The 13,000-nt window shown below is 37.5% G+C and overlaps 1 long non-coding RNA gene across 1 annotated transcript in view; it reads right to left on the bottom strand.

Moving 5' to 3' along the window:
- Positions 1–13,000, bottom strand: part of LOC141570402 (uncharacterized) — a 458,083-nt gene that overhangs the window by 64,794 nt on the left and 380,289 nt on the right. The window contains exon 4 of the long non-coding RNA XR_012494406.2: positions 9,678–9,778. This is a non-coding gene — a long non-coding RNA (uncharacterized LOC141570402). The remainder of the gene's footprint in view (positions 1–9,677; positions 9,779–13,000) is intronic.

Raw genomic sequence — 13,000 nt, 5'->3', positions numbered from 1 at the left:
GCCCACACCTTTCTCTTTAACACATTAATGATAATATAATTAATTACTATCACAACTACTAAGAAGAAGATAATCTAGTACACGGATTATAGAATGAGTGAATCTGGGTTTTAATCCCAGCTCTAACATATTGTAACTGTTATAGCTTTGGGGGAGTTACTTCACCTCTATTCCCTCGTACTAAAAAGGAGTAATAATATTATCCACCTTGTAGATTTACTGTGAGGATTTATTATGTTCGTGTAAACAAATCTCATAGATCAGTGTGTGTGCAACAAATAGTCAATGCTACATAAGTGTTTGTTGCTATTGGCACTGTTGATATTTTTTTGTTTGCTCTCTATGTGCCGTTAACATGTCAAAGTTTTTACAAATATTACCACATTTAATCATCATAACAATCAACTAAAATTAATTTCATTAACATATTTTATAATGCCATGTAACGTGCCTAGTTAATAGAGCTGGGATTCAAACCCAGTAATTTAAATCAACATGTTATTCTATAATATGTTGATTACACACACACACACACACACACACACACACACACACATTCTCCCAGGATGTGAGTGGATTTTTTTGAGGACTGTGCCCTACCAAGGGCCTAACTAAATTTATATAATAAAGCCCATTTAATAGGAAACAGTACTCACTAATTTTGCTTCCTACTTCTTCTTTCTATCAAGGCTAGGTTCATGAAATCCTGGGAATGCACAACTTACCTTTTAATGGGCTCTTTACTTTCGCTTGTATTCATTAAGCAATCACATTCATTAGGTTGGTGCAAAAGTAACTGCAGTTTAAAAGGTTAAAAATAATTGCAAAAACTGCAATTACTTTTGCACCAACCTAATACAATTGTTACTTTGAAGTGCTGAGTCTTCTCTTGGTTATGAATGTTCATTAATAGTTCTTGTATGAGTGGGACTTCTTTTGGCTATGTACCAATCTACTTTTCCATCCATGAACAACACTCACAAGCATGAATGCACAACCATGCACACACGTGTATGATAAACTTGTTCAATTTATTGAGAAACTGATTACAAACTATCTGACGATATCCTAGATTTCAAGAAAACAGCAAAAGAGAATTGTTCGTTCACATGTTGGATGGTGAAGTGAAGAAAAATACAGAGAAAACACTTGATGAAATTCAGTGAACAGAGGTAACCAACTAGGGGGAGTCACAGATGAGTCAAATGAGAATAAGGGAAGTTATGACAACTATGCAACTACATTGAAGCACATCAAAGCCTAGTTTTAGAGGGATATTTTTGTCAAAGAAACACACTGCAACAAGGCAGATTTGAAAATAGAACAATTTAGAAAGCCCCAAAATTTGAGTTTCTCCAAATACTGTGAGGAAGACATGTAATCCTTAGCAATATTTCTTGAAGAATAATTTCTTCTTATTTCCACTTATTTAACCTCTTATAGATGCTTCCATTGCTTTTCTTTCCCTCAAATCAACAAGACTCTCTCCTTGCTCTAGATAAATCTCTCCTTCTCCTTACAACCTTTTCTCGGCCCTTTAAATCTCCTTCTCATCCTCCTATTTGTTAGTCTCTACTATTTTGTCTCTCCATACCCATCCTCTAGATTATGCATTACTATCAATAATCTCCATCATCTCCAGTTCTCAGAGGAGGGAAAAGGGTGAGAAACTTCAGGCAAAATGAGGACACTTGTGGAGAAGAGAAGGAAGAAAGGTGAGGAACATTCAAATATTAATTCCGTCTGTCCTTTCCTTTATTACGTTGTCACATTTGAAACACTTTGAAGGCATATGAGGCAAATTATTTCAAGCATCAGCACAGAAATGAAGTAAATATAATTTATATTTATCCACTCTACTTAATATGTCTACTCTGACATATTTGTTGAATCTACCAAAATATAAGCTACTTATGACTATGACATTGCTTTTTTATTAGTCTCTCTTTGTCTTCTTTTCCCTCCCATTGCTCTCTCTCTCTCTCTCTCTCTCTCTCTCTCTCTCTTTCTCACACACACACACACACACACACACACACACACACACACACACACACACACACATACACCACAAGCACACTGTTCTCCTCTGGTTTACATTTGCAGCTAACAAATGCACACAATTCTTTTTGCACTGTTGATCCCAGGCAAATGATCTCCCAACCAGTTCTAATCTTTCATTTGTAGGCATGTTGGTGTCTGAAGAAGAATGTCAAATTACCATGTGCAACTGAGAGATGTAGCAAGGGATAAACATGGGATTTATAATGATGTATTTTTTATAGTTTAATATTTAGTGATGGCTTGAGAAAAAAGATGCACATTATAATGAAGAGTTTGGTTTCTATACTCTTGTGGTAAACAAAAGCTAGATACTAGTAAAATAAACTATGAATGTTTGTAGTGTGGGAAACAAGGAAAGCAAGTAGAGAAATTTGATGGATAGAGAGGGTTATAAAATATTAATATTAACAATAAGAGCTACTGTTTATTATATAGGATTTTCTGCTAGAAACTGTGCAAAGCTCTAAGCATACATTATATAATTCAACCCTTGGCTTGCGTCAATACTGATAGATCTGAGGAATATAGAGATTAAGTAACTGCCAACTGTTACATGGCTTGTAAATGGCAGAACTGGGATCCATCTCTATCAAATCTAATGCTATGCTTTAAACTGTGGTGTGTGTGTGTATGTCTTATGTATATATATTTATGCATAGGCAGTGTGTGATTTCAGATAGGGAGAAGATGTTTAGGAGGTGGGGACTGCTTTATTCAAGGGTTTATAGTATGGGATAGATCGCCGTAGTACAGTTAGTCACATAACTTTGTCTGGAGACTAGAGGATTAAAAAGTAAAAGTAGAGCAACTTCACAGTAAATTCTGTCAGGATACCTTTGCTTATCTTTTCCCTGGTGCCTTCTCTCAGTTTCATCTGCATATTTCTGTGAGTGTGTTATTTTCTTTTCATTAATTCATACTTGTGTTGAATTTTCTTGCTTCAGGATCATTTAATTTCCTTTCTCTTTTTGCCCCTCTTGACATCTGACTTCAATGTTGAGTGTCCTTATTAAAACTGTGTCTGGCCATTAATGGACTGTGATCAAACTGAAGGATACGTGCAGGGAAGTGAACTCTGTTTCACAGGTGGTCTCACAGAAGGATGTGTGCAGAGTATCACAAAATTCCCATGCAGTGAGGACTGGTGCCTGTGGTTTATGGGCAGCCTAAGAGACTCTCATTCCTGAAGGAGAACAGGGAACCAGCCTGGTCATGCTTTAACGCAAACCTTGTCTAATACCATTTGGTACTATGAATAGTGTCTGACTTTAGTTAGTCTCGGACGCCTCTTATATAAACATCAAATAGCTAAATATGTCCGCAGATTTGACGTGAGGATGGGACTATAATTCTATATTTTATATTCTCTTCAGCTGGAGGTAAATCCAGGGGCCAAAGCACTGCAAGGAATGTCAGGCACATGGGTTTAGGTTTCCAGCTTGGCTCCCTGGTAAATGATGGTGTGGAATGGCTCAGGGATACTAGGAAAGCATCAGTAACATGGCATCTCACATTTGCTGAGTATCCAGAAGTTACACATGGATGCAATGGGTTTTAGACATGGTCAGTAGTTTTCGAAATGTACTATTTAATGGGGAGACAAGGTAGACCGTGGGAGAATTGGAACACTGTAAATATAGGTATGTTAGAAGTTCCTGTTAGTTGGAAGCCTGTGCAGTGATTGAGGCAGGGATACTTTACATCACTGTCACAAATTCTAGCCCATAAAATGGACCCTATTTTGCATTGCACTAGGGGGCTCTCCTGGAGTCTGGAAAGTATTCTAACAATTACAGAGAACATGTTCATTGTTTTCAATAATGTTCTAAAATATTGTGTTGTAAACATAATGGAACATCTAATTTAACAAGTATTGTTTTCCCATTTTCTAATTTCATGGCTAAAGGCATTGATAGAGAAGAATAAAAACTACACATCAATTCTACAGTTCTGGGTCTTCCTTTATTTTACAGCGAGTGTGCAGGCCAACTCAGCAGTAACTAAGTGAGTTCCACAAAGAGAAGTGGAGCTCTAGAATAAGGGCTGTGCTACCCCCGCAGCACCCTCAGAGCCTCGCACACAGCTCTCTGGGCTCCACCCACAGAGGTTCTGATCCTTGACACCTAGAGTCAGGGACCCAGAATTTACATCCCCAACAAGTTCCCAGGGGCTTCTGCTGCTTCTCTGGGGACCGCCCTTTGAGAACTATTATGTTAAAATATAGAAAGGAAAAAAAATGGAAACAATGCTTTTATGCTAGAGTGTTCTGCTTTCTTTCTGAAAAATGGTGAATTAGGAAGGACTAAATGTCCAATTTATGAAACGAATTCATCATTTTTTAAAGGTAATATTAATAGGGCAGAGGAGTTTCAGGAGTTTTGGTGGAATGTCATGAGCCAGAGTTATTTCATTTGAAGATATTATCTGCTGCTTGTGTTTATTTATTCTGAAGAAGGTATTGCGTTTTTTTTCTTTTCAATTCATTTTTACTATCCTGATGTATTTTTAGGAAAATTATAGACATTGTGACATTCTACCTCCTAAATACTTTAGTACGTATCTGTAAAAAATGAGAACATTTGCCCATAAAACTAAAATAGCATTATTGTACTATTTAAGAAAGTTAACAATAATTACTTATCATCATCTATTACTTATTCCATATTCAAATTTCTTAAAATAGCCCCTAAAATGTTCTTTGCAGCGGGTTTGTCCATCCCCGGATCTATTCCAAGATAACATACTTCATTTCGGGGTTGTGTCATTTAAAGTTTCTTTAGCTTAGAATAGCTGTTTCATGACAGTGACTTTCCAAAACGGATGGGTGATTTATCCTGTAGACTATCTCCTTTTTCTGGATTTGTTTGGCATCCTTGTGGAAAGGCTTGATTAGATCACGGTAAATATTTTGATAGTAGTACATACTAGCTGATATCACGCACTCCATACTACGTTACGTCGGGGACACATGACATCTGGGTTTCCCACCATTTGCTTTGCTTTGACTGCCATGTAAAGATTTCCTGATCATCTTCTTTGACATTACATTTTCTCCTTACTACCAGAAAATGATCTTTGTGCTGTTCCTTTGGTACTACACAGATGTCTGATACCTCCATACATTTTCACCTTATAGATTTAATACCACTTGATAATTCTTGCCTAAATCAATAATTTAATTAAAGTTTACAAAGTAATAATTTATTAATTCAATCACTCCTTCTACATATATTGGCTGGCAGTCTTTTTAAAATGAAAGCTTTTGGTTACAACTGAGGCTATTTGGTCAACTTAAGATGTATTTTCTACTGGAAAGCTACATCTTTCCCATAATTTACTAACTTTCAAAGTCAGTAAATGTTTCAAATGCTGACAAGGCAGATATTCTAGCTTTTTCTGTATAAGTATCACTATGGTCACGTTGATGATCACAGATTAAATACGGTTCGGTTGCCTACCGTTACTCTGAAAATGTATTCACTTGACAGGATGAAGGTGTCAAGAAACAATGAGCTGAAGACAACTCATTCTGACAGGAAACGGGTGACCGTGCTGCCAAGAAAACTCCAGGCCTCTGATGCTCTTGTTAGCTATTTCTGGGTAAAGCATTCACAGAGGACCCACCCAACCGGTGAAGTACTGACAAGAGAGGGGACATACTGTTTGCTTTGAGAGGAATTCATTCCAACATGGCTTAATAAAACCAATCCAGATTGGGGAAGAGTTGCCACTAATTTTTGTTAATAGAAATAGTAAAGAAAAAAAATGTGAGGGTAATAAGAAAGCTTTAAGGGGGATGCAATCTTTGCAATGTGTTTGGTTGGAGCCTATTTTGGGAAGGGTGATGGTGGAAGAAATGCTGTTCTTTATTGTGTTTATAACCATGCTGAGCTTGTAAAGAGAAAACAGACTAAAGTCATTAGATGAATGGAGCAAGGCAGTTAAATGTAAACATAAGGGGGAATAATTTATATGGAAGTCTTCAGCATTTTTTCTATCTCCTGAGGTTTATTTGAAAAACAAAAACAAAAACAAAAACAAAAACATAGCACTGCCGCATTAGAATCCATTTCCTATTACCTCAGGTTGAAATACAGGTAAGTGCCAAATTATTTTGTTAAGGTTGCTGGTGATAGTCATAGTCATAGGTTTTAACTATGTAGGTCCAAGTAGTTGAACGTCCAGATGTTTTAGAATCATCTCATCCCTTCCTTTTGTACAAGTCTCAGCCAAAGGGACATCTTTGATTTCTGTGCTCCAATTGAAAAAAGACACCATGGGGATTTGTTGATGTAAAAGATAGAATGCTCCCTCTTCCCCTTTGCTGGACACCAGGTATTCTTCCCTGGAAAGCCACATAAAGCTCTGGATGGGGTGAGCTTCCAACAGCAAATGCCATTAGCTTGGGTCATATGCACCTTTCCTAGGACCTTTGCCCCCTCGATTCACCTGCTAGAGTGACCTTGAACCCAAGCCACACTGACATCTTTCATGTCTGCTGATATTTTCATATCCATTCTCTAGTTCTAGAATGAGTTATAGCTTTCTAGAAATAGGTGCAAAGTAACATCCTGAGAAATATCCAGGTTGAACTTTCTGGACATACAAATTTGGTCTTGGGTGGAAATTTGTCAGTGTGTCAAAGTTGACAGAAAATGGTATCTCACAAAAGAATAGTAAAGACAACATTTATTATTCCAGAAACATTTACTGAATATTTACTATGTATCATGAAGGAGTAGCTCTCTTAATCAAATATGGTATCTATGCTCTACTAATTGTCTCATTCACAGATCATGACTCTTCAAAGCAATTAAATCTAAAAGTAAAAATGAAAGAATGTTTTTGCTTTTAATACATAAGGTCTTCAATTTAACCTTTATCTCATTCAAACAATGACAGCAGAGGATACAAAATGCTTCTAATTCTCAGCTTATTGCCAGTTATATATAGGCTTTTTGAATGTTTAATTCATACTTTAATGACTCACAAAGAGCTTATGTTATTGTATACTTTCATCATAATAATCCAGGAATTCATGTAGTCCCTTGCTAAATTCAGTTCCATATGTATACTTTATCTTTCATCCCAGGTTCAATTTGCCTTTGAGATAATTTCTCTTTGGTTTAAAGACAAGAGAAAAAGGAAATGGGAACACTTTTCAACTTTGTGGATCCTTTGGGTACAATGAACATTGTAATTAAATTGGTAATTCCAAGAACCCTGCAGTGGTTTTAAGAACAATTTTTCTCAGGTCTAGAATATATAAAATGTAAAAATAAAATATAAATATAAAAATAAAAATGCTATCCTTGGTAACACTTCTGAAATCAATTAGTTGTTTCTTACAGCCAGTAAAGTCTTTAGTTGGAAGTTTTGATGTGCGAGTTATGTCGACTTCAAAAGGAAACCTCTATAAGGTGGGATGAAATATGATTTTAAAATTTTAATTCTGTTTGCATTCAGAACCAGAGACAATTGTACTTAATATTCTCTGCATTGGCAAAAGTCTTTGGATTTAGGTAACCATGACTATTAAAAATGAAGAAGTTTAATTGAGAGTTGTAGTTGTATAGTGTTTCTTGGGCAAAGGTTGGGATTCTCTGAATTCTTGTCCCTTTGTTAATAAAAGGAAAAGTTTCAATATTTTCTAAAATTTGCTAAAAAACAACAACAATATATTCTAAATGAAGATATCATTTTATCTGAGTATATTATACGTATTTGTAAAGAAAATTTGAGATTATTTGCAAGTTATTAGATATGGTAAGGAATTAGTCATAAAATCTTCCAATACTTCCAGGGATTGCAGGACTTCCAGGACTTTAAGAGATTCCTAGAAAGTCTGCTCACCCTTCATCAGAGACAAGGAAATGGAGTGATGTTTGCCACAAAAGGCAGCCTCATTGCCCTGCATAGAAATGGTATCTCGCAAAAGAATAGTAATGACTATTACTATTGACTCTCCCAAAAGACTCATTCTGGCTCCTGACTTTCCCCATTCCCTGGGACCTGGAGTACAATGGGATATTATTCTTTTATTCTCCAGCCTTCAGTTTGATGCTAGGGGAAGATGCTCAATGTCCCTTATAAACGGATGGTGCTGTGCCCTATATCTGTAGGAGCAAAGCTCAGAAATACAGCTGGAGAAGACATTATGGCCGCAGGACATGAGCCCAGCCCAAGGTGGAACAAGCCTGAGAGTCACAGAATACCAGGCTTGGGAAAGTCTTCTAAGTGTAGGAATTTACCACTTCCCCCTCCACCACTGTACTTTCCCTGTGATGTTCTGCAGTCCATTTGACTTCACATAGCTCCATTACATTTTTGAAGTCACTGTGAGAAAAATCTCTATATCTGTCTTTAGTATCTTCTTATTGGTCCTACTTAGAGAATTAGATGATTCTGAAGATGCATTTTGGCTTTGATATCTGATAGCCCATGTTCCCATAATGTGGAGGGCTTAGCTTAGTGATGTCTGTCTTCAAGCCAGATTAGGTCAGTGGGACCCAGTCTTAGGACGTACAGTCTTGGGGCATCATCATTTATTCAACAGACATTTATGGAAGGCCTAATAGGTAATGAACACTGTTTTAGGTGCTAGACAGACAGAAGTCAACAGAAAAACAATCCCTGCTGTCATAGCACTCATATTGTCCTAGGAGAAGAAAAGACAGCTCAAAAGCAAAAATTGGAAAAAAAAAAAAAAAAAAAAAAGCTCAGTAGGCAGGTTGCAATTGAAAATCAAGTGGTCAGGAGGCTTCACTGCAATGGTGACTTGGAATAATGACAAAGGAGCTGGAGGTGAGGTGAGTGCAGCAGATACTTCACAGAAGAGCAGTCAGGCAGAGGGTGCAACAAGTGCAAAAGCTCCAAGCCTGTATATGAAGAGTGGCAAGGAGGTGGGAAATAGCAACTGCATTGGGTGGGTCTGATATAGGCAACTGTAATGATGGCCTTGGTCTTTACCCATATTGAGGTAAGATGTCATTGGATACTTTGGAACAGAAGCGTGATATGATTGAGCTTACTTTTTCAAGGATGACTCTAGCTGCTGTATCCAACATGGACCAGCAGAGGCCATGGGCTGAGGCTGGGAGGACAGTTACGTGGAAGCTCTGTAATAACACATGTGGGATGTGCTGGGCTTTAGAGCAGGCTGACAATGGCAGATGTGAGAACTGTTCGGATTCTGAATATATTTTGAAAGTAGAACCGATATCGTCTGCTGAAGGATTAAATGTAGGGTGTGAGAGAAAAAGAGAATTCAAAGGTGACTCTAAGGTTTTTGGGCTGAGAAAGAGTTAGGACAGAATTGTGGTTTACTGAGGGGGAGAGAGACCTGGGTTAGCATCCCTGTCTGGTACTCAGAGCGTGACTTTGGGCACACAGTTGAACCACTCCATGTCCTCACCCCTTGTTTTCAGTTATACAATGGGATACCTTATCTACTTTCAGGTGGATATAAGAATTAGAGATAATGTATTAAAAGCTCTTTTACGCGGCCTGACACTGGTGAGTGCTCAACAATAATTGACCTATCATTACCATTCCTTATGAACAAGTCAGGGGTCCCCTCCACGATGGGCCTTCAGATATTGGAGATAACTTACATGTTTCCTGAGTCTTCTCATATTGAATTCCATAGTCTGTCCTTGGGGGGCTGGCTGGTTTCTCTGACTCTTCTTGGTGCACACAGGTTTTCTCCACTCTCCTGGTTTATATAAGGAATGGGGAAGGGTTAGAAATAGACTTGGTTCATTTTTCAACAGTGGGCTAAACAATTGGAAATTCATGCATGAGCAGCCTTCATTCTCCCTCCCCCCATAACAATTGTGAATAGAGAAGCTTAATTTTGGATGCAGTTGACACAAACATGACTCAAGATAACGGGAATCATTATTTACGTGTATTCTCTTTGTCTTAGTAATGCTTCATTACATCCCAGGGTCGTTATGCAAGTTCAGTGCAACTAAATTTTTTTTTTTTAATTAAAGTTTATTGGGGTGACAATTGTTAGTAAAGTTACATATATTTCAGGTGTACAATTCTGTATTACATCATCTATAAATCCCGTTGTGTGTTCACCATCCAGAGTCAGTTCTCCTTCTCAGTGCAACTAAATTTTAACACCTCCAAGTTATAAAATCAATTCCAGCCAGCCACAACTACAATTACTTGTGGTTCCAAGCATTCTGCTTTGCTCCTCAATTACGGTCATTTGCAAAACGACTGGTGGCTGGTCTGGTCTCTCAGTACTATGAGCTGGCTATGTGGGCAAAAGTTCTAGAAAGGACAGAAACAGCAGATGAGCTTTATTTGGTTAAGAATTGTGCATTGGAAGCTAGATGGTTGGAGCCAAAGCGTGAATACAAAAGGAAATCTGGGAGACCACACAAACTCAGACTACGTGTTTGGTCTCATTTTTTTTTTTTTTTCTAGTTAAAAATTAGGGAACTAAACTAAATAGTTTCCTAAAGTTCTTTCTAACGCTAATACTTTGTTCTGTGTCCTTTCTGGTGCCTTCTCAAAGCACAGTAAAAATGAATGTTAATATTCTACCTTCCCTGGTGGAGATTACAGCTTTCTGAAAACTTCTCATGGATAATCAAGCCTTATGGGTTACATTGTACTAGCAGGCAGGCTTGGCCCAAATTTTAAGCTCTGATGGCAAAGCAAAGCAAGGAATTAAAGTCAGTCTGTAGAGAAAACAACCTAGAGATAATCTTTGATACAGGTTGGATCCTTATAGTCAGCTATGATTTCAATGTTCTTTATCCAGTAAAAAAACAAAAAAAAACTTTACTAATTTATCTAAACAATTTAATAAACTTGATGCTTATTCTAAATCAGTACAATGCTTGAAATATACTACACATTCAACGGATATTATTTTTAATAGTAATAATGGCAGTATTTTAATTTTTTGTGTCTCTTTCTGATGCAGTGCTGCTCTATATTCATGGAGATCCGCTGGTCTCTTAGGCCCCTCAAAATGCAAGCAACACTGACTTCACTTGTTAATAAACTGGAACTTCACACCTGCTCCCAGCAGTCCCCAAGAGGCCCTGTGAAGTAGAAACACATCTGAAATGGCCCAGGGATTGTTGGCTGATTTTAAAATCCTTAGCTTTCATGTTGGTCACACACATATGCATACTCACAAATGAAATGTATCTTTGTGCAAGAGCGCAGAGGGTGAGTGAAGCTGGCGGCCTGGCTCACAGATGCCTTTATGCTTTTCTTTCTCCACTCCCCTCTTCCCCTCCTCCCTTCATTTCAGTTTCAGTCCAGAAAGGCATTCATTTGTGACTTTCTCTATGTACGAGGTCTGACAATTAAGTTCACGAACTTGTTGCAATGTTGTTGTTAACCCTTTTTTGGATATCAGAGGGATTATTCATTATGAATTTGTACCAACTAGACAAACAGTTAACCAAATTTACTATTTGGAAGTGCTGAAAAGGCTGTGTGAAAAAATTAGATGACCTGAACTTTTCGTGAACAATTCATGGCTCTTGCATCACAACAATGCACAAATTCACACGGCACTGTCTGTGAGGCAGTTTTTAGCCAGTAAACAAATAACTGTATTGGAACACCCTCCCTACTCACCTGATCTGGCTCCCAATGACTTCTTTCTTTACCCAAAGATAAAGGAAATATGGAAAGGAAGATATTTTGATGGCATTCAGGACATCAAGGGAAATACGACGAGAGCTCTGATGGCCATTCCAGAAAAAGAGTTCCAAAACTGCTTTGAAGGGTGGACTAGGTGCTGGCATCGGTAAATAGCTTTCTGAGGGGAGTACTTCGAAGGTGACTGTAGTGATATTCAGCAATGAGGTGTGTAGCACTTTTTCTAGGATGAGTCCACAAACTTAATTGTCTGATCTTGTATTAGTCATGAAATGCTGAGTGTGGACGCAGAAAATTTCAAGTGATTGGCAAGGGGGCTTCATAGTAAATGTAAGGCTTGAGGGGTGGGGAGCACGCATGTATACTCATCCAATCTATGTATACTCTAGGTACATGACCTGGTGCCTGCTTCTCGACTCTCATACTTTCTTATGGGATGGATTCAGATTAATGTTTTTACTAAGAATTTGCCTTTCACTGCTTGTGCAAGTTTTTAACTCAGTAAGAACGGATATATTTTTATAGCCTATACATAAGCCTTTAAAGATATTTTCTAAACATATTCTAGGAGAATCTAAAGTAATTCCTAGAAATTAGAACATAAACTAATCATCCTAACCAGTAATTTCTCATTTTATGTTTTCTTATTTTATGTGACTATAGAAATATATATAAAATACATGTGTATAAATGCACTTGTGTGTATATGTATACAATCTTTGCTCCCCAGGAAGTAGCTAGGACTCTTCATCAGTTTTCATTTTATTATCTTGCTATGATGACCACAGATCTATTCATGAAGGAGAAACTTGTCCATTCATTTTCTGCAATATCCCCAAGTGCCTATAAGAGCATATATTAAATACTGTATCAAGTATGGAGGAAACCTAAATTTTAGACACTCAAGATACTTGGGATAAATAAAAACTGCTATTTAAAGGACAACAGTAACACTTTATATAATGTTCTTAAACTTGAATACGCATTAGAACAAGAACTGGGAGTTTGTCAAAAACTCAGATTCTTAGTAGATGCTCAGAGATTTTGGCTCAGTCAATCTGAGTAGAGGCCAGGGTTTTATCAAGCAGCCCTCCCCCTTCCCCACTCCTACTGCCCACAAATGATTCTGAGATATGTGGTACATTGAACCCCATTTTGAGAGACACTGCCTTAGAATCTGGTTTTTATTTATAAGCACTGAATAACTAATAACTTAATGGCTTTGTTTCTCTATCCATTCCACTTTGTGCTAACTTTCCTCACCAAAAGCACTAATGGAAAGCCTTTTAGGCTTGTT

The sequence above is a fragment of the Rhinolophus sinicus genome, chromosome 3 (genome assembly GCF_057876585.1).
Source record: "Rhinolophus sinicus isolate RSI-liver-muscle chromosome 3, RSI-T2T, whole genome shotgun sequence".
Classification (NCBI taxonomy): domain Eukaryota; kingdom Metazoa; phylum Chordata; class Mammalia; order Chiroptera; family Rhinolophidae; genus Rhinolophus; species Rhinolophus sinicus.
Note: the sequence above shows the minus strand (reverse complement) of the source record. Positions and strands in the feature narration are given on the sequence as shown.